Source organism: Python bivittatus, unplaced genomic scaffold, assembly GCF_059951505.1.
Source record: "Python bivittatus isolate LINGU-HERP-01145 unplaced genomic scaffold, Pbiv_v1 ctg000350_np1212, whole genome shotgun sequence".
NCBI classification, from domain to species: domain Eukaryota; kingdom Metazoa; phylum Chordata; class Lepidosauria; order Squamata; family Pythonidae; genus Python; species Python bivittatus.
In genome coordinates this window covers 25,663,342-25,685,096 of record NW_028277074.1, presented here as the reverse complement: position 1 = coordinate 25,685,096, position 21,755 = coordinate 25,663,342, and the positions used below count along the sequence as shown (strand labels likewise).

Here is a 21,755-nt window from a genome sequence, read left to right as displayed (position 1 = left end):
TTATTATTATTATTATTGTCGTCGTCGTCATCATCATCATCATCATCATCCTTTATATGTAATCTGGCTCCAGGTCATTTTGGAAAGAAAACTAATTCAAAAAATATTGCTGATCTACAGCTCCTAGTGATCCCAGCAAGCATAAGCAGTGGTGAAGAATGCTGAAAGTTGTCACTAGCCACATCTGGAAAGCAATGGGATGCCCAGTCCTGCTATAAACAAACTTGAAGAAAGTGAAGGTCTTTTAACAATTGTTTAGTATGATCCATCACAGTGAAGAGACTATGATTGGGCCAGGGTATTCAGTAGCACTAGCTGAAGCTCCTAGATGCTCTTCAAAGGCAACCCTATTCAAAATGCATTTTGGTAATTTAAGATGGATGTTATTACACTGTCAGTAAGTGTGACTTAGTTGTCTCTTTCTAAGAAAGAATACTGGTTTAATTTTTGCATCAGAATTATGAGCAAACCAGGAGAATGTAAATATAAAAGTTAATAGGAACCAGAAATATATTCTATTTTGCATTATATTTGTTTTGAATGGAGTTATTTCTTGCTTGAGCTTTCAAGGTGATACATATTTAAATAAATATTTAAATATTAATATTGACTGCACTAAAAAGTAGTGTGCTCACCACTACTGTTACCTTTTAGGGAGAAGGAAGACAAAATAAAGCATTTATTGGATAGAGTCAAAACTGAAATCCTTCTGCAGATGATACAAGTTCTGGAAATAATTAAGAAAAGAAAATATTGAAAACAACCTGATTGAAGCCTATAGTACTTGAGTATTATTGACAAAGATCCACATTGAGATTGCTTTTAAAGAATCTCATAATATAGTAAAGATTATTAGATTTATTGTGGCATAAGTAGTTACACATATTATTGCTATATTGTGGTATGTCTTTCTTTAGAGTGCCACCAGACCTTCTCACTGTTTTTGCTACCACAAACTGACACAGCTATCCTCCTTGACATTTTGATAAATTAGATAAATAATTAATTTAAATTTATTTGTTTAGATACTACTATAGCACCTTAATTTTTTTTTAAATGCCTTAGGGCAATCAACCCAATTGATTTCTCTGTCATGTATGAATGTGGCTGATTCACTAAGGAAAGCATATAGAAGAAAACAAATGTAGGTTTTGCATTTATATTGGGAGATAGTTATCATTTGACTTTTACATGTGTAAATGACATTGTAGGTAGTGGCTGCAAAGAGGGAAGGAAGGATAGCATTCATTGTCTTTGTAGGAGAGTCTTCTATTATTGCATATCTCCTACTTTAGTTTTTTTTCTAATCTGGTGCCCTCCAGATGTATTGGGATTACAATTCTGATAATTCCTAGCCAACTGCCGGTTTACCATTCTGGGAATTTTAATCCCAAAACATCTGAAAGATATCATGTTGGAGAAGTCTGTCTTACCTTATGATATATTTCTCATCTCAGGAATACAGGAAGAGACATGACCGGAAGCAGTTAGTAGTATTTATTGGAAGGAGAAAAAATGATTTACAAAACTAACATTCTTCCCTCTCCCATTTAGATTATCAGAAACATCTGCATTGCACTGTAGTCATCCCCCAGTCATATAAGAAGTGGGATACTTTATTAATACAATTATCATAGATGCTAAAAAAGCAGTTTAAATAATATTATGAATACCCAACCATAGTTATCTTACCTTCTATTTCCGCAAAGTTTCAGACCCTTTAAATTTTTTAGGATGTATTCTTATGTTTAATGTGGAACATTATATTATTTTTCTGACTAGATGTACAGTATAAACATTTTAGAACAAGATTAATATGCTTATATAAGTTAGGTTTGGTTTCTTCACCTTTAAAGATCAAGTCTCATCCATATTACCACATTATGAAAACGTTAGCTCTAGAGATGGTTTTATGATATCTCAAGAATTAACACAAAGTAGCTGAAAAGGAAGTTAACTTTTTACAGAAACTTACTGCAGCAGTTTACCCAACAGGGTGCTCTCTCCAGATGACTTAAGACTGAAACTCTCAGAATTCTCAGACAGCAGCCAGATCCCATCTCGAAGGCACCAGATTTGGGAATTTTGGTAGATTGCCCTAATTCAGTAGACTGTTTCATGATCTGCACATTCAGTAGTCTACCAAGCAGTAATGGGCACCAACACTGTGTATTAAATAATGTGAGATGAATGGGGGTATGATTTACAAACCAGTAAAAGAATTAAAATGGCTGGTATTCATATACTAATTTATGTGTGAGTCAGGCTATTAGCCATCAACCAATTGCCATCTGAGACCTTATTGTGTGAATTTATACAATCTGAATTGGCCTCGGGTAAATCTTATATTGGGTTGATCTTGTTCCAAGTCCTGAAATGGGAAAAGTACTTTTGGGAAAAGGTCCGTACTATCACAAACACTTAACGTTGTGTATTGGCTGACTTCTGGTGCAAAACAATGTGCAAGCTATCATTGCTTAGCTGCAGCTTATATAGTCCTTAAAGTAGTGTTATCATTGGATTATCCTACATCACATTTTCCTACTTCAAAATGTAGTGTAAGGAATTGAGAGGAATATAGCCTTAGCACTATACAGTTGAATTCATAATAATCATATACTTGTGAGAGTTGTTTCCTACATAATTAAAACGATATATGAAAGCTCACAGTGTACATATCTAGTGACACGTATAGCAAAACCAAGAAAAGTGAGAGTTGAGTCTTATTTTAGAAAGAAATATGAAGTAAAAAATCCTGTTTGTTTTGATACAGATTGAAAAAACAAATGCATCACTCCATTTCCCATGGTTTGAAAATGTGCAGACAAAGATCTCAATTTAGTTTTGGTAGTGATGCCTTTCTGCCTATTAGTGTTCTGTTCTCAGTACACTTATGATAAGGTAAATGCTGGGTCTGGATGTCCCAGAGCTTTATTCTATTCTCTTACAACCTCATGTCAGTACTGTAAGCCCTTTCTTTAGCTTTGTGCTATAGGTGAATGGAAGGAGCTTGCAGCCATTTTTTGGCTTGTTGACATATAATTCTAAAGTAAAAAGGCAAAGATTCCCCTGAGTTGGGCTGAATTTCTGGTGATGTGTCCATGTAGTTTTCTTAGCAGCAATGTGGAAGGCATTTTCTGTTCCCTTTCTCTGGGATGTTTTTTCAACCTCCCAATTTAGCCTATAGTCTTGTAACTTCCTGGTGGTCTCCCCTTCGGCTCTGCTTAGCTTTTTGAGATAAGCAAAGCTCAGTTGGGTGCTATCACCAAATGGTGATTTACTTCCACAAGGTATTATTTTGGGAGCAGGAACTGCTGTTACATATTCCTTCTTCTCAAGAACCTTGTCAAAATTCTTCAGTCTCCATGATAGCAACATTAGAATATAAGATGAATTTTGGACATATTTATTTCCTCCCCACCCCTACATTTAGTTATTTTATATACTACTTTCCAAAAATATGAATATAACCTCATCTTCCAGTTTTAATTGGTAAATATCATTTTGCTGATTGAAGTCTGTCATTTACTATTAACATCTGTGTCAGCTAGAGCATGCTGACACAACGTGCCCAGCAATAGCTCACTTGCATCTGTTAGTTTCCCCGCCCCACCCAATTTACATTTTTCATTAGATTCTTTTCATCATAAAAAGAGAATCTGGCAAGCTGCAAAACATAGTGCTGGCCACTAACATCATATTTATGTACAGTACTGCTTCTAGACAATAGAACCCCATAAGCATTCTTAATCAATAAAAGTTGTAGGGACCCAATGCTTTGTTTGAAAATGTACCAAACACTTAACAAAAGCAAAAAGCAAAAGCTGGACAATAACAAGCATCCTGGGGAAGAAGATCAGTAATTCAACTACTGATAAGTGGGTGTTTTGTGACTGGCCATGCCCACCATGGCAGCCAGTTTAATGACTACCCCACCCTTACCCCATGAAGACTTCTGTGAGGGCACCCACAACATGTAAAAATTCCAGTTATTCCCACCAGCCAGAAAAAAGTCTGTCTGAGTTGGAAGTTACAGGTAAGAATATGTATCCTTGCCTGCATCAAAAGAACTTTTCAGCCAGTTTAATAGGCCCCATATGAGCTATGTATAACTCTCTTGATCATTTGTAGAGATCAAACAGAATTTTCTTTCAGTGAAATAGAAACTAATAACAAATAATAGTAACTAACGGTTAATGAATCTAATCATCTCCAACTGTCCATTTCTTCTAGCCCCATCTCATTTGTTTCTCAGCACATAAATATATGCCTCCATCCCAGCATATGCTTATATATAACCAGATGTGCATTTGCATCTGTATTGGCTAAGCATGCAGGAACCTCATTCTTCATGCATTTCTCCCTTGCTGGATCATAGGATATTAAAGCTAATATAATTAATTATCAAATATGCATAATGTTAAAAGAAAAGTCATTTACCTATTACCTGGGTAATCCTCAAAGGATCTCAGAGCAGCATGCATCATCTCACAAGTTCCATCTTTTTCTCCCAAGAACCCTGGGAAGAAGATGAGGCAGAGGAGCAATAATGCCCCAGATCATTTCATTGAGCAGGAATCTGAACTGTCTCCAAGTTCAAGTCTGATGCTACATTCAGAATTATGGAAGGTCCCCAACAGCACAGCAGTTTTGATCAATACTAGATATGCTGTTCGTTCAGACACAGCAAAGTTTTATCCTGAAGAGCAGTTTGCTCAAATAAGTAACCTAGTTTTACAGTGCTGACCGTTTTGTTAAATTCTCTAGAATAAATTTTCAATTTTTTTTTAGAATAAATTTTCATTTTAAAAATAAAGGGGCATTATCAATTTCGTGTCTTTCAATACTCCATCTATTATAATCTTTAAACAAAAATATTAAGCATTTGGCCAGTCTTGTTTGGTCTTGAAACCTAAGTGGAGTTAGCCCTGATTAGTACTTGGAAGGGAGACTGGATTGTAAACTATACTGGGAAGTAAAAAAAAATGCTGGAAAAAGGCAATGATAGATCACTTTTTTTTTGAGAGCCAGTTTGATCTAGTGGCTAAGGCACCAGGCTAGTAACCAGGAGACTGTGAGTTCTAGTCCGACCTTAGGCATGAAAGCCGGCTGGGTGACTTTGTGCCAGTCACTCTCTCAGCCCACGATATCAGGCTCGGGTAACAAGCCGGTCGATCTATTCCTGTCACAACCAATGGATCAATGACAAAAAAAGCAGACCCTGCACCTGCAGGAAAACACTAGGAAGAAAAAGAAAATATCTAAAGTATAGAATCTTAGATCAGTAGAATTGGAAGTGATCACAAAGATCATCTAGTTCAACCTTTTTCATCATGCAGGAAAACCATTTAAACCATCTGTGAGAGGTGGCTTGTTAATTCTCTTCTTAAAAACCTCTAGAGATGGAGAACCCATACCTTCCATAAGTAGACTGTTCTACTGTTGCACAGATCTTACCATCAGGAAGTTTTTTCTTATATTTAAATGAAACCCAGGCATCTATAACTTATATCTGGTCCTAGTTTCTGTGGCCATGAAAATAGTTCATGCCCATCTTCCCTGTAGCTTCACTTTATGTACCTGAGCATGGTTATCCTGTCTCCTCTAAGTCTCCTGTTCTTCAGACTGAACATCCCAAGTACCTTTAGTCTATCTTCACAGAGTATGTCTACAAGTCACTATATCATCTTCGTTGCCTTCTTCTAAACCCTTTCCAACATGCCAGTATCCTGGAAATGGGGTGACCAGAATTGTACATAGTACTCTAGGAGTGATCTCACCAGTACCAGCAGAGTTTTTAAGGTTTTTAAGCAGAGAGGAATAATAACCTCACATGTCTTTGACACAACGCTTCTTTTAATGCAGCCCCAAATTGTACTCACCTTCTAGCAGCTGTCTCACACTTCTGACTCATGTCAGCTTGTTGTCAAATACCATACCCAAGTCCTTCTCAGATGTAGTCATGAATCCTTCATCTTCTATGCATGTCCTACATTTTTTCTCTAAATGTAATACCTCAATACCTATTAAGAAGCGTTTTGTTCCTCCCAGCCCAATCTCCCAATCTGTCCAGATTAGATTGGAATCTCATTCTGTTCTCCTGGGTGGTGAACAGATCTCCTAATATTATGTCAACTGTGAATTTAATAAGCATTCCATCATCCAGGTCATTAATAAACAAATCATGGAACAAACAGGCCTCTTTGCCAGGATTGTTTTGTTTGATGGGTTAAAATGTCCATCACTACTTGCTGCAAAGCTAGTTTATCAAGCTCTGTAGATTTGGGGATAAGGCACATTAAATACTGCAATTCCGAAGAATTAGTTTCATATCACTTTTTTTTTTTTTTTTGCTGTAATATACTATAGAACAAAAAATTAGGTACTTTGGATTTCAGCAAGGAAAAACATGGTGCATTCAGCAATAGTTGATGGATCACTGCAATAATAAAAGGACCTTGTATTTTTATAATTAAATACACTGCTATGATAATATTTTATAACAACTAGAATAAAATAATCAAAATAAGGAAAAATTCAATTTCTAAAGCCATCAACTTGTCACTTGTGTATGTACAAAGTCCAAATGTATTCAGACATATCCCAACTGCCAGGACATTTAAAGAAAAAAATACTGTATGAACAGCAGTGAAAGGATGATATGCTGACAATTCTCCACAAGAGTTTTATTAAAATTACCTAAATTTTGCTCACATTTCAACAGCATATCTAAACTGACCCAGAGCAGTTAAACTATTTAACTCTTTCAGTTATAATTTCAAAACTTTTTGTTTATAAAGTGATAAGTATTTGTTTATGTTATTCACTGCAATTTTAATCAGGACAGACCTTTTATGTGAGCTTAGATGGAGGAAGAAATCTTCATCTAGAATTCTGTAGTAGCTCCTCCAGTCATGATTGGGTAGATAGAATTATCTCAATATTTGTTTCAAGAGAACAGAGGAAAAACGGAATCACTAAGAAACAGCACTCTCTTTCTCCATGGCAGAAAAGTGATTTCTCATGGTTGACTTCAATAGGAGGACTCACAGACAGCTGTTAACCTATGTTCAGATTATATGATTCCATTTAGAACGCTACATGGAAGGTGAAACTGATATTTCACCCAAATGAAATTATTGGTAATACTAAGCAATACATAGTTTACCTTATTTCCATTGAGGATAATTAAATTAACTAATTACTGAATAGGCCTCAAATCACTGCCATCAGTTCCATTACTTCTGAAATATGTGTATAAGAATGATTTTAATGTTTACATATTATTTGTAGAGAACAAACTATCCTGCTGAAACGATACGAACCTTGGATGTACTTCTCATTACTTTCTCTGTTCACATTATTTTCTATCCCCACCTGTTCAGTGTTTGTATCATTTTTATACTCTTCTTCCTTATTATTGCTGACTGATTCCCCAACATAGAGTTACTGTTTTATTTTGCAGAAAATAGAAAATAACAATTCTATTTTCAACTTCATTCAAAATGATAGTCTACCATATATAGATTTATTTATTTATTCATGTGGTCATCCATCTCACATACATGATTCTGACTCTTCATAAGAGCTAGAAACAAGGGGAGGGAAGAGTAGCACAAATGTAACAGCCACATGGATTAATTACACAATTAATATGATTTTTGTATCAGTTTCATACTCAAAATATTTGATATTTACAAACTGAATTATACATAATGAAAACAATCTTTCTGATTTACTTCATTTAAAATTTTGCCAAGGTAACTTTGTGATAGAACATTAATTCTTGGTGCAATTCTTGGTCCTGTTCTGATTTTTTTTTTTTTTTTTTGGTAGCAACAAACTCTTTTCTTGAAAAAGCTGGAAGTGCCTGTGGACTTTCGAGACTGTTGAGGCAATCCACTGATTTGCAGGGATTTCCTCCACCCTTAGATATGCAGAATGGAATCTCTGAAGTCCTGTCTAGCTCAAAAGTCCCATATATTCCCTTTAATATCTTTCCAACTTTCATCTGTAGAAATGGAATTTGGAGAAATCTTTGTAACAATAGCAGAGTAGATTATGTATCCTTTTAACAGGGAGCATATCACCCTTGAGAGCCAGTTTGGTGTAGTGGTTAAGGCATCCGGCTAGAAACTAGGAGACCATGAGTTCTAATCCTGCCTTAGGCACAAAGTCAGCTGGGTGACCTTGGGCCAGTCATTCTCTCAGCCCTAGGAAGCAGATAAGGCCAAACCACTTCTGAAAATCTTGCCATGACAACTGCAGGGACTTGTCCAGGCAATCTCCAGGACTTGGTGCCACACACACATGCACACAAATCACCCTCAGTCTATTTCTAATAGCCAATTTGAAGCTCACGCAGAAAAACTTTTTGCTTTGGACAGCCATACATCTGTGATATTTTCAGGACATTCCAATTTGTTTGTTATTTGCAAAGAGGCTAATTGTTCATTAATGCAAGTTTTTCATTTAATCTCAAAGTGAATCAGTCTGAGCTGCAATGGGACAACACCAGTGTGCCTGTCTGTCTGGGGAGTAGCACTGTTTCACCAGTGGCCCTAAATTAAATGCTTTGCTTCAACCTTCTCCAAGGAGGTGACCTTTGGAAGTGTCGTGGTTGTTATGGTCCATCAAGTCAACCCTGACTTCACCTATCTCATTTTAATTCTTGGACCAAAAATATAGCTAAGTTTAAGGAAGAGGCTTTCACATGATCTAAGAAGCCTATCAATTTTCAAATAATTCTGGGCCAAAAGAACCACATATTGGTCCCCAAATTGATTTTGGGGAAACTAGGATTCTGATTAACATCAATTTAAAAAAACTTGCAACTTTTCCTTTGGTTTAGGAAAAAATGGACAACCTTTCTGGCCCAAAAGTGAACTACAACACCAGCTTTCACCCAAACCAAGCTTTTTGGCAGATTGAGGGTACAATTGCTGCAAGGGGAAGTTAAAGCCTGTTTCCCACAGCAATCCTTTTCAACATGCCTGTTTTCCCCATGCTATTAGGTAGGGAAACCCAGTTCAGGTGGCTGTGCCTATCTGACCTTGCTGATTTCAAAAACAGCCAAGTAGAATCAAATCTGATTAGCACTCAGATAGGAAACCATCAAGAAATCCCAGGGCTGTACACCAGACTAGGAAGTAAAAAAAAAAAAAAAATCCAGGAAGAAAACAATGACAAGCTGTTTCTCTAGAGTTGTCAAGAAAACTACATAGATATGTCCATGTAGACATCAGAAGTCAAGCTTGACATTATCTTGCTAACTGGGGGAAGCCACAATGTCAGTTGCACTGGAAACACTGGGTGAAAAGAGATAAAACACACATACACAATACCAGGCAATTCTAGTACTGGAGCAAAACTGTCTTCTTCACACATCAGCTGATAGCTCTTTGGGCAGCAGGGAGAGTAGCCAAACATTACAGGTTGCTGACATGAGGTTTATAGTAATTTCTGTAGGCTTTATTCTGGCTGTGATCCATTGTGCTGCTTTAGGAATGCCAAGGTGTGTATATGTACTAGGTGGGATGTCAATCTTCCTATCTTCTAACTGCAGATATAGTCACCTCATACAATTTGAGAGACTGCTTTTGAAATGCTAGTCTATTTCAAAGGTAGCTAGCATTTTATGTAGGGCCAATATGTGGTTCTGACTTCATGGTTGACTTCCCAGTCATTGTAGCTTGCTATTTTAGTTGTGATCCACTTGTAATAGAGTGTCGGTTGCATATTGTTTCTTTTATGGATCATTGAAGTATTGAATACAATCAGTGGTACTATATAAGCATGGTTAGGAAGCATATTAACTAACATTTGGATTTTGTAGTACTTTGTACTAGAGATATACTACAGCTGTGGGATAACTTATGGAACTGATTATTCTTTCCTGCATGATGAATAATGACATACTGAAGAGTATTTGTTACAAACTCCATATTTTCTTTATGAAAATATTGTTATCAGAATTACATTTTTATACCACGGCTATTATTGCCAAAGACAGAAGTATAAATCAGGCAATGTGATACCTGATAACTTTTTATTGGTTAAGATTCATCAGCTCTCAGGTAAAATGTGACTTTTGGCTTGTGTACTCTTAATTATTACTTTGTAATTTCTTTGCAAAATTCTGTGTGAATCCTAAACAGATTTCAGAATCACCATATATGAAATGAAGAATTTATCTGAGATGTTTTTATTAACCTCCTTATAATACAGTTCTAACCATGGGTATTAGATGTGTACCCTACCAAGTTCAATATCATTTTCTCCTACGTAAATTTGTTTCACCTTTGGGAAAGGTGTGGGACAGGTTTAGTATCGCATTTATTGTCAGCTTCCAGAAGAGATGGGCTTTCTTGTAATGCGTAGAACAGGTAAATCAGTGAAGCAATGAAAATCAGTGCTTGAAGGCTCTTCCTTCTAGAAGTTACTTTCCAAATCTATTTGCCTGCCCTGCACCCTTCCCCTCTGGGAATTGTCAGCAGACAAACCACTAGTCAGCCAGCACTGAAAAGCATTCTCAGTGCAAAATGCCTTCAAGCACCAGCCCATTTCATTGGAGTGAAAGTGCACATGGCAGGAGAAAACCCAAAGAAGTATTGAGTCAAGAAGCATTCCAAAGAGGAGGACCAAGATTTGCAGGTGATGCCCTGCAGTTCAGAAGTTCCCCATGATTGCAGCCTTAACTGAGATACAGTCATGAATTTATTCCCATTCCTACATCGGCTTGATAAAAGAGCTCTGTAGAACATGAAAGCTTTTCTCAATAAAAAGATGTGGCAAAATTTACCATATTTCCTATGGTTTTTTCTCTCAAACATGATGTATTTTTGATGTCATCATATTAATCTATACTATTTATTGTTTTTGTTAATATTAAAAATTGTAGATTCATAAAAGAGACTGCTTCATTTTTTATCAAACTAATGAAGGTTGTCTAATCTGACTCCAGTTAAGCACACATATCTATACTTTGTGTGGCACATTTTGCTGATTTTTCAAAGATCTTTCCAATTAAAAATGCCTGAGCCTGTTCTAGGTGGCCAATAAATCTCATGAGTACTTCTATTTATACAGACGAATTCTGAAGGACAAACTGAAAAGGAAGCTTCAACATTACTGTTAATGGTATGAAGTTACTTCAGTTGCTTAGGTACTATGTAAAACACAAATCATCCAATCTGGAGCCACTCCTCAAAGACCAGAAGCAACTGCAGCCACATGAAGATTCAGCAAATTTGCTGTAGGCTTCTCCCAGTGTCTTGTGGGATCTCCAGGGAAGCAGAAATTATTTACCCAGGCCTACTAGTAAAGTATTATGGTGGTTTTCTCACATTAGATTGCCAATATGTTGATAAGAGTTTTCATGAACTTACAATGGGACAGTTATCTTACCTTTACACAAAAGGGAATTAACATACAACCATTACTTGATGACAGAAATAGGTATTATATGGCTGAGTTTTCACGCCACACTCAACCCAACCAGCTACTGAACCAGGCAAAGCTCCCCCTGTTCCAGTGGCACTACACAATCACGCTAGCATGATCAAGGGCTGCTATTTGGTCCATATCCACTTTCTCTAGTCCTGCTTGGTGTTCCCATGAGCCATTGTACCACAAAAGTATTGGCAACAGTTCACAGTGCTAATGAGCGTTGCTAAGTGGCCAGGCAGGCAGCACTGGGCCGAGCTTAAGGACTGCAGCCAATCAGTGTTGGGAGGCATGACCTGTACTGTCAGACCTTAGCAATGAGTTTTATAATGGAGTACCTTACATCGGTGTTTCTCAACCTTGGCAATTTTAAGATGTGTGGACTACAATTCCCAGAATTCCCCAGCCAGCACATCTTAAAGTTGCCAAGGTTGAAAAACACTGCCTTACATTGTAAACTACTTTATATTTCTATCCTTTTTTCCTGACTGAGCAGAGTTTAGACACCATCCCAAATTTGATTGGGCTCTAGTGTTTGCACCACATAGTCAGGGAGAATATTTTAACCCATGATTAACTCAATAGTTTTGGGGAGATAAAATTATTATTTCTTCTCTGGGTACTGATTGGGCTTTTATATTTGTATGACACATTTATCCTGCTGTCAACAAAGTTTCCACTTCAATGATTCATTTTAAACAGAATAGTTCCTCAAAACAATTCAGTCATTCTAAGTAAGGGTACTCTGTCTGGGCTGTAAATATCTGGATTACCATCAGGTGGCTGCAGAGGCATACGGAAGAGTCTAATTCTTTCTGCTGTCTGGTAGTCTCTGGAAGGTTTGCAGTGGGGGAATGATAGCCCTAGTTAAGTGATAATGTCCCATTACTCTTTCACTCATACACATATACTTTAACCCTGAGAGGCACAATCTTTGGTTGTGTGCTGAAGCTTTCAGTACTATATAAAGTTTCAGCATCTTGCCAGAATGACCAAACACATGTGCTTGAGTTGGGAAAATGCCAGGGATGCCAAGCATGCAGTTGTGCATGGCAAGGAGCACCCAAAGCATATTTGCTTATACATCTTAATGCCATTTTTAAAATGTTGCTCTGTGTTTGTATTTGTAATTCATCCCTTTCTCAGTTGCATCTCCAGACATCTGGGAAGATGGGAATGAGTTTATTGAAGCTAGGACCAAAAGATTCGTGCTTGCCTGTGTCACCAACAAAAAAAAGTAATGAGCCTAACAAAAGCTTTAAAAAACTTATGCCTTTTAATAAAATGTGTTGTTCTGAAAAGGTGCTACCAAACTCCTGCTGATTTTTGGCTATCATAGACTAACAGTTCTCCTCCTACAATGTCCAGTTCTATTTAAGAGGCCCTGACAAATTCAAATGACTTTCCCAGGTAAGCTGCCTTGTATTGCCAACCTGTTACTACCAAGGTGAAACAGTGTTCTTTCATTTCAAACACATTCCTACGCCTAGCAATTTTTAATACTGTCCTTTGTAGCAATTTTAAGATGTGTATTGCAAGAATGCTCCCACTTGCAACCAGATCCTATGCATATCTACCTAGTTGCAGATAGATTTTTAACAATTAAGTATATTTACTCAGAAGTAAAACCCATCAAATGCAATGGAAATTATTTCCAGGTAGAATTGCATCCCTGGGCTTATTACATGGCTGGATGAGGATTTAGACGTGAATTACAACTGTGCTGAGCAGAGTAGTATTTTTCTTGTTTTGTTCTTTCTGAAGTTACACATACAGAAACAAGAAGCAGAGGGTGGAAATGAAATCCTATTTCTAGCGTGCACTCGGTCTTGGTTTTGACTTAAGCTTAACCAAGCCTCCCTTCTTTACATCTTGGTTCATAAATTCGTTCCCAAATGCAATTACATAGTCGATTCCAGCCCCAACCTCTATTTCCTCCTCACCCCCGCCTTGGCTCCTTTAACCAAAGGCTGCTCGGTTCTCTGTCATCTCTCTCCTGGTAATTGGCAGCAACATCTGACAAGGGATCAGCCGTTGCTTGCAATCTGTTCAGTGACATGGCACACCTGGTCTGCGCATCCTCTCTCTCTCCCACTCCAGCTATTTATGCCGCGCCGGCACCAGACGCGTCCGCAGCTCACAAGAGCAATAACTTTGGGCGCAACAAGGGCATTGCGAGTCATTTGTCTCTTCGCCAGCACGATCTGTTCCGTTCTGCTGAGGAGGACACGAGGCTTTTCTCGGCATTCTGAAGCAATGCCCAAAGCAAGCAAAATAGGGCCGCTTCGTGGGTCGGGGGGCGCTCTCCGCCGACGCCTTTTCCCCTCAGTACAGAAAGGGCTATGTTGTGTACGAGCGCTGCCGCCGCCGCCGCCGCCGCCGCCTGGGCAACTCCCAGCCATAAATCCGCTCTCCCTCCACAGCGAATGGGTTTCTCCCTCTCTCCGCTCACTGCTTTCTGCCCCTTTCCCCAAGGTCTCGAACTCTGGCGAGAATCCTCCTCCCGCTCTCAGCATGCGGGGCTGACTGTTGGAGTGCCGGGAGGAGAAGAGCTTTGGCCATTCGTAGTTGATAGTCGTCCTCGGGGCTTGGAGAGGGGGAATCCACAGCCGAGCCAACTGGCGCGGTATTCAGCTAGACCACCGGACCAAGGGCCACCCCTTGGCCCTCTACCCTCCAATTAGACTAGGTTCTCAGGGAAGCACGGTGCGTTTCCAGAAAGAAAAACTTTAGCAGGCAGAGAAGTCGAACAAACGCGAACGTACGGACTGGGAGTCTGCTGGCCTTTAAAGCAAATGGCAGTATCCGGCCCACAGGGGCTGATTTGAGGGCAAAGCTAAGGCGGGTCTAGACCCCCTCCAAAAAAATCCCGAGTCTGGGCAGACCAATCAATCTAGCTACCTCTCGGAATAAGACTGACAAACCAGGATTGTTGCCAAGAAAACAACTCGAACGTGTCTGGCCTGCGTCCAAGGTCGGCTACAGGAACTTGTCAATGTGTAAACACCAGAAGTCGAGCTTGACCCGAAGGGGTCTTTATTTAAGAACCACGGCTAGCGCAGTGACATGGCTGAAAGCCGGGGGGGGGGGGGCGGTCAGGATCTCGCCTAGAGTTGCCCGTGAAGCGCCTTGAACTCTCTGAACGTGAGAGGTAAATGCTGTTGCTGCGGTATCTTGAAACGGATAGGAGGCTCGCTTACTTCCGAGGCAACGTGCTTAAGTCTACCTCTGTGGTCCCAACCGATCTTACGCAGAGCGATGCGGTGAAACGAGTCCCAGGATCGGGAGTTTCCTTGGGGCTGCAGCCAGGCACTTTGACTCTTTACTCCGATTGACACATAAGAATCTTGTCTGCTTTCAGATGGACCTTCCTTCTCCTAAGTAGCGTACAAGAGAAGCATCAGCCTTCGAGCCTCAGCTCTATAATAAGCAGACCTCCGAAGAATTTTAACAAAGACGCGGGGCACGGCTACGTCAAGCAGACAGAAAGTGCGAATCAGTCAAAGGAAGACACTTTAGCGAGCGAGATATAATTAGCAAGAGCTGAGCTGTCTTTCTGTTTCTCTTCCTCTTCTCGTGAGGTTTCACGTAGGACTCTGAAGGAAATGGAGGAGGGACGTCCTAGGATGGGACGGGGAGAGAGGCGGGAGGATGAATTGCAGCTGTCACCTGGAACCATGCCAAGAGGAATTCCTCGAGGTTCTTAAAGCCCATCCAGACTGAACCTGCTCTCTTTCTCCACCATGGGATGTAGGGAAGCTGCTCCTTCTCCTTTTTCCAAAAAATTGTAAGTAGATTGGTCTACTTCTACGTGAACACTGTGAGGGAGCTCCTTTCCCTGCAAAGGACTGAACCACCACTGTATTGCTTCTCTTGTAAAGGGTCCTACAGCATAGAGCACATCCACACATCTCCCTAACTTTGGCTTGAGGATGTCTGGTTAACTTTCTGAAGGACACCTTCACATGATGCATTCCCAACCCATCGATGTGTTTTCCCCCTTCTTCAGATGCAAGCTGCACTATTTGCATGATGTCTGAGGATGCCACAGCCCCTGTACGATGCAGCAGAGGATGGGATCTGCCCAAGTCCTATTGACTGCTTTTGACTAGAATGGGCATATTCCCTCTCCTCTGGTTGCCTGCAGCAGCTAGACAGATTGAATGTGTGGGAAAGTATGACTCTTTGAACTCCAATTTACCCTGCCCTTTCAGATCTCCTGCTTCAGCCAGCCAGCACTGCCCATCTATCTTCTAACATGCCAGCAAGGGATTTCTCTCCCTACACCTCTGATTTTGGCACCCAGGTGTTATGCTCAGTGGTGGCACTGGCTTAAGCCAGAGGAGTTTTCCACTGCAGCCATTTCAGCCCCACATTAATTGCGAACCAGGTACCCCACAGATCCCTTGCATGGTGTATCAATACCTGTGTTGGCAGCTGTATTGATAGGTTGACTGAGCACTGGTTGAAATGGAACACTCCTGCATCAGTCAGCACTGCCACACATATGACCTGCCAACACACCACACATAGAATTTCCCCCACATGACATATCCATAGCTGTGTTGGTATGTCCCATAGGAGGCATTGGTGGCTGAAGCAGACCTGTCCATCATCCCTTCCCACCATCACCCCACCCCCAATTAATCAGGCATTGAAGATGCAGTGAGTAGGGGTTTCCTGGTAAAGCAGGAATGGAAAGCCCCACCCCCACTGAATCTGACAGATAACTAAGCCCATCACTCCAGCCATCTGTCAAAATTCATCTCCCCAGGCCAGTCCACATTAGGGAAACCAAACTGAAAGATGTTTTTTTCCTGTTGGCTGACAAATTGTCAATTGCTGCACCTTAACTTACTCTACAATAAACTGGTCAGCCTTCTTCAAACCTTGTTCATTTTAGTGTAAATGTGCCTTGTGTGAATTATGGTTGGAGCCCCAAGCATGTTACAATGGTTTAAGATGGGAATGGAAGTGGCACAGAACTTGTGGGTTGTCTGCCACAGACTGGTAGAGTCCTTGATCTTGTAAGGCAAGATCAGGAGAGATCAGCCTTGCATTAGTGGACTGTCAAGAAAACAATCTCTAGTCCTAAAGACAGAAGACTTTCACAGTCCTGGCCTTAGGATTTTTTTTGACAACTGGACCCATTGTTATGTGACTACACTCACACAACATAATACACTTAGCTAGACTTTGAAAGGGTTGGCAGGTTGTGGAAACCTACCTTATGTAACCCACCCATTATAAGAATGCAGAACATTTGGTAAATTGAGAAAGAATCTGGTAGCACTTGTTCCAACTAACATGTTTTATTGAAAGACATAAGCTTTCATGAGCTGTTAGTCAGAAAAGGTGCTACCAGACTCTTCCTGATTTTTTGCCACCAGAGATGAACATGGCTTTCCTTCTACATTGGGAAACTGAATAAATCATGTTCAAGTTAACAAAACTAGGTGCAGCAGCTAGCACAGGCACAGTAATATTTATTCCAAGGGTTACTACTCCTGGGATATGAGGTCCTAAGGACTGGGATCCATCACAGAATTCTATCCAAATGCCAATGTATTGCCTCTTCTTGCTTCTCTCTGGGTCCTCTCCAGATTACCAGTGATGTCTGCGTGGACAGGATTGCCTTTAACTGAAGTATTCAAACCTGGAGAGGGAAGCTGTTTGCTGGCTAGCTCCATGGCTTCACTAGAGTGCCCAGCTCAAGGAGCCTTAAAGGACCAGCCGCTCCCTTTTGATGTGCAGTGTCGCCTGGAAGTGACAAAAGCCGAGCTCTCTTCTCTGCTAGGCCTCCTTTCAAAGGAAAATGCTCAATTGTGCGGGTTCCTCCTCTGGGGAGGGAGCTGCAGGGAATTCCACACAAAGTGGCCGCCAGCCTGAGCAGGACAAGATCAAAGCAGTTATTTTGATTATCTCCTGGCTATTTTTGGCAAGAACTTTCTTTGTTCCTCACTCCTTATGTTTTGCCTGCAGAACTGACTGTAAGGATTTGTCTTTGTTCTCCACTGGATGTTTACGTTGCTCTTAGAATCACGTGCTTTTTGCTGGGACCACCAGCCCTGGCTGCACTGGCTTGATTTGGAGTTAATCCTGGAAAAGGGGAAAGGGAAGGGGAGGGGCAGGGGGAGTTGCACTAATTTAGTTAACTCTTTGGAGACTAGCCCTTTGTGTCTGTGCATGCGCATGCATGCACCACAAGCGTCTTCTGCTATATTTGATCATTTAAGTTCCTCCTGGTCTTACGATTGGCAGCCTTTCTGTTGGTCCAGGTTCATTTCAGCAAGTGGCATGAAAAGCTTACCCATAATTCTTCCACATATTTCTTCCTATATCTTGTGATCTAGAGTAATAGCTAAAGCCCTAGATTGAACGATCTGCATTTGAAAGCCATATACAAATCCTATCCTGCTATTAGTAGTTGCTGCTGATTTATCCTGCTTAAATACTTCTAGATTCAAGATTGTAATTTCACCTTCATTAATAAGCATGTGGTTAATGCATGCAGTGATAATACCCCTTATTACTTTTTAACCACTTCAGTCATTTGTAGAATCGATGTGTAAAAAGTAATTCATGTTCAGACTTTGTGGGATGGTGGCATGCTGGAATTGTACAGTTCTGTGCTTGTTTATCTCAAAGTAATTCTTACTGAAATCTAGAAGATCCCCCCGCCCCCGCTGCCCAGCAAGTTTGTTTAAACTGGTTGATACTAAATGGTACATCTGGGTTATTCCTAGAAGGATACAGACATAGCCATTAGTGTCATAGGGAAGTTCTGCCTACTGAATCGCTCTCTGTCCCCAAGCTTTTCACCCAAACTTTTTCAATAAATATACTCACTGACAGTCTTACAAATGCCAAATAATCTGTCACCCCACCCCCATCCCAACATTTTATAGTGGCTATGGACCTGGAAAAATTGGTTTTCATGTCCTGTTATTGGAGCAGAATCTACTGATTTAGTGAAACTTACATCCAGGTGTAGGCATGCCTAGGATGAGCTCAAGCTATCTGTTTAAGTGGACTCAATGGAGGAAACTCAATGTGTCCAAGAGGAGAAAACTTTGGCCAAGCCAACCAAGCAGAGGAAGGTGAATGTGGCCTTTCATAGAATCAAATCCCAGGAAGGAGTGCCCCCCACCCTTCCATTCCTGATGGATTTGGCTCACATTCTCCAGAAGGCTGGATGTACCTCCAAATTTGAAACAGCTGCTGGCCTTGCCGTGGTCTGCCTGCTAAAATATGCCGATCTCCTTTTAATCTGTTTCATATTCACAAATTAAGCACTTAGCTTAAGTAATAAATCATTAGCAGTTTACGAGACTAGCTTGAGACACACCAGTGCTGGGAGGTAGGGGGTGGGAAATCAATCCCCTAAAAGCACAATAAATGTGACTGCACAGCAGCACTCAGCCAAACAGTGCCTGCATTTTCTCTGTCTGGGCAGACACCTCATGATTGTCCAACACAGCTTTCCTGCTTCCTGGGGATGAAGACTTGGTCTCTTGAGCCTTCTGCTGCATGAGAAAGCTGAGATACAGGCAGCTTCATCTCTCCCTGGCACATGTATGCCATCTGAGCAGGTAGTAGTTGCTAAGATTTGATTCACTGAGAACAAGAAAAGCAAAAGAAATTTCTGTCCAAAATCCCCCTCTTCTTCCTATGGGTGGTTTGACCATTCCTAGACCAAGGCCTCACTCACCGAGAAACAGATAATTTGTATTTGAGGGATGAATGACAGTACTGCAGCCCTGCACAGTAAACAATTCTCCAAGAAACCATGAGGCAGCATTTGATTTTTACAAACAAAGTAAAGGTTTTTACTAGCTGGTTTTAAAAGATGAGGTTCTATAGCTCTTAAGATGGCTATAGCATAAAGCACGTTTTGCAGAAGAATGGTAGAAGAGAGTTGAGCAGAGGTTCCACTTTGGCCTGCTTAGGATGGATTGCTCACCTGACCAAACTAGCTTTCCAGAACTTTAGTATCTTAACATCTCAGCCCTCAGCTAAACATGCCTCTGAGCTAATACAATTGCCCGTTCCTCAGTTCCTTCAGAATCCTGTCAGTTTTGAAATGAAAGCTGTTTTGAACTTAGTTCTGATAGCTGAGAACTCTCATTGAATCCACTAAGTGCACGGCTTAGTTCTAATCCATGCTTTACATGTCCAGGACCTGCTTGATATTCTAGAGAATCTCTGAATCCAGATCTAGATGTGCTGATGCTCAAGGCAGTTCTGAAGCAAAACAGTAAGCAATGCTCATAGAAAAGGCTAAACCTTTAACCATGGCTTGCAAGCTACAGTGGATAAGCCAAAACCAGATCAATCACATTATGGCCATTTCCTCACTAATGATTTATACCATTACACAGCCATCATTGTGGCAATATAAAATCTCTCTTCCATAAAGTTATATTATCGCAGTGATGGTTGGATGATGTTATAAATCATAAGTGAGGAAATAGTCTTAAGAGTTGTATGAATCAGACTTCTTAAGCCATAGCATGGTTAGCTCGCATGGGTTTCATATATGTAACAGATCAGGCAAAACAGCATGCTTCTTTTCTACATATTCAGAGTCGTCGGGGTGAAAAGCAGCACTCATTAGAATGGCTAGTTTTCTGGCCTCTCCTCCTGAGGAGGCAATGATTCCAGATTGAGAAGAGAACCAATTTCTTTAAATATTCCACCACTCTTCCTCAAGCTACTCAGAAACTAGTCTCCCTTGATCCTCCAAGTTCCCTCAACAGGAAAAGCCTGAGGCAAGGATTTTTTTTTTCCAGGAGCCTCTTGCTTGGTTAATCTTTGACCAGACAAAAAGACTGCCAAGAATGGTACTGTAATCAAGAAAAAAAGCAAAAGCAAAAGCAAGCAGGCACCAGAGTGCCATCCACAACCCAGTCTATGTGCTTGCTCATCAGATGTATTTTTCACCTTCATTTGGCACCTTTTGGGTATGTATCCTTAAAATTAAAGTACTGTATGGTATGGTCACTATAGTTTATCCCAAACCAAGAGTGTATAAGGTTTCAGTTTGTATTGGTTTAAGTGAGAATGTCCTGAAACAAGAAGGTTGGCTTTGAAGATAATTGTTATTGTTATTATTTATTAAATTTATATGCCACCCAACTCCCAGTGACTCTGGATGGTTCCATTCTGATCAGAGTTTCCCAATAAAAGCACACTCCTGAACAGGTCTATTTGGAGATGGCCCTACTTAGTTCACTAGGACAGTCTCAGGTAGAGGCACTTAGAATTGGCCTGGCTGCCTATCTGACAATGCAGGAGGATGTATTTCCATGGAAACATGGAAAGGATTACATCCTTAATTTCCAGACCTCTAGGGCTTTCCCTGCTACTGGAAGTTCTGTGGAAGAATGTGAGCATACAATTTGCTGTCCCACTGCCAATCCCTATCTTGACTCTCTTGTGTCTGTTCTGAGTTACTGCAGAATGGAACTGTTCTATCTGAGAGTGCACCAGTCAAGAGAGGCAAGCTAATTTGTCTCCTCCTCTGGCTTGGCTGCTGTCCCCTTTCAGCACATCACAAGCCAGGAGGGAAAGGAGTTCTCTAATTAGGACACTGAAGGGAGAATGGGAAGAGTTTCACTTCAGGATTCTGCCTGGGCTTCTCCAGGTTGTTCATGGATTCTTCCTCCTATCCTGATTTGGGACTCTCCAAGCTAAAATAATGTGACATAAAGAAATTATGGGAAAAGACTAGAGCAGAAATAGCCTCAGAGTAGAGAAAGGCAGACATTTCTATAACTGTGTAACTAGCTTGGCCCTGTAGGACAGCATAATTGATTACGATCGGCTGCTGGACAACCATTTCTCTTCATGCAGAGGGAAGGAAGTGATTGAAACTGACAAATACAGAGAAACTGGCAAATGAGCAGCACAGGCTTAGTTCAACATTCTTCCTTATTTTCTTGTCATTGCAATGAGAAAAAGTGGAGTTGCTGTATATAAAAATAAATTTCAGATCACTGTTAAAATGGAATAGCACTAATAAAACCTGTCTTCATTCCCAATAAGATACTGGTAATCTCCTTGCCTCTAAGCTATTGACAGTTGGGAGTCAAACTGATTTTAAAAAACAGTGAGAGGTGGATTTGAAAGAAATTCAGTAAACAAAATGCTAATTGAGAAGGCAAAGGCTGGCCTGTGAGGACATAGATACAGTCATGCCCGTGTCCTCCCACCCTCTCAAAAGACACCTCTGGCCAACCCACAACACATTGTCTGATCTCCAAGATAATGGGTAACAAAGCATTACAGATTTTCCACACCTGGGAGTT

The 21,755-nt window shown here is 40.4% G+C and overlaps 1 long non-coding RNA gene across 2 annotated transcripts in view; it reads left to right on the top strand.

Annotated features, from left to right (window-relative positions):
• Nucleotides 1-17,183, top strand: part of LOC148215146 (uncharacterized) — a 30,045-nt gene extending 12,862 nt beyond the window's left edge. For both annotated transcript variants that reach the window (XR_015796814.1, XR_015796813.1), the window contains 2 exons: nucleotides 15,027-15,232; nucleotides 17,049-17,183. This is a non-coding gene — a long non-coding RNA (uncharacterized LOC148215146). The remainder of the gene's footprint in view (nucleotides 1-15,026; nucleotides 15,233-17,048) is intronic.
• The last annotated feature ends 4,572 nt before the right edge of the window (nucleotides 17,184-21,755 follow it).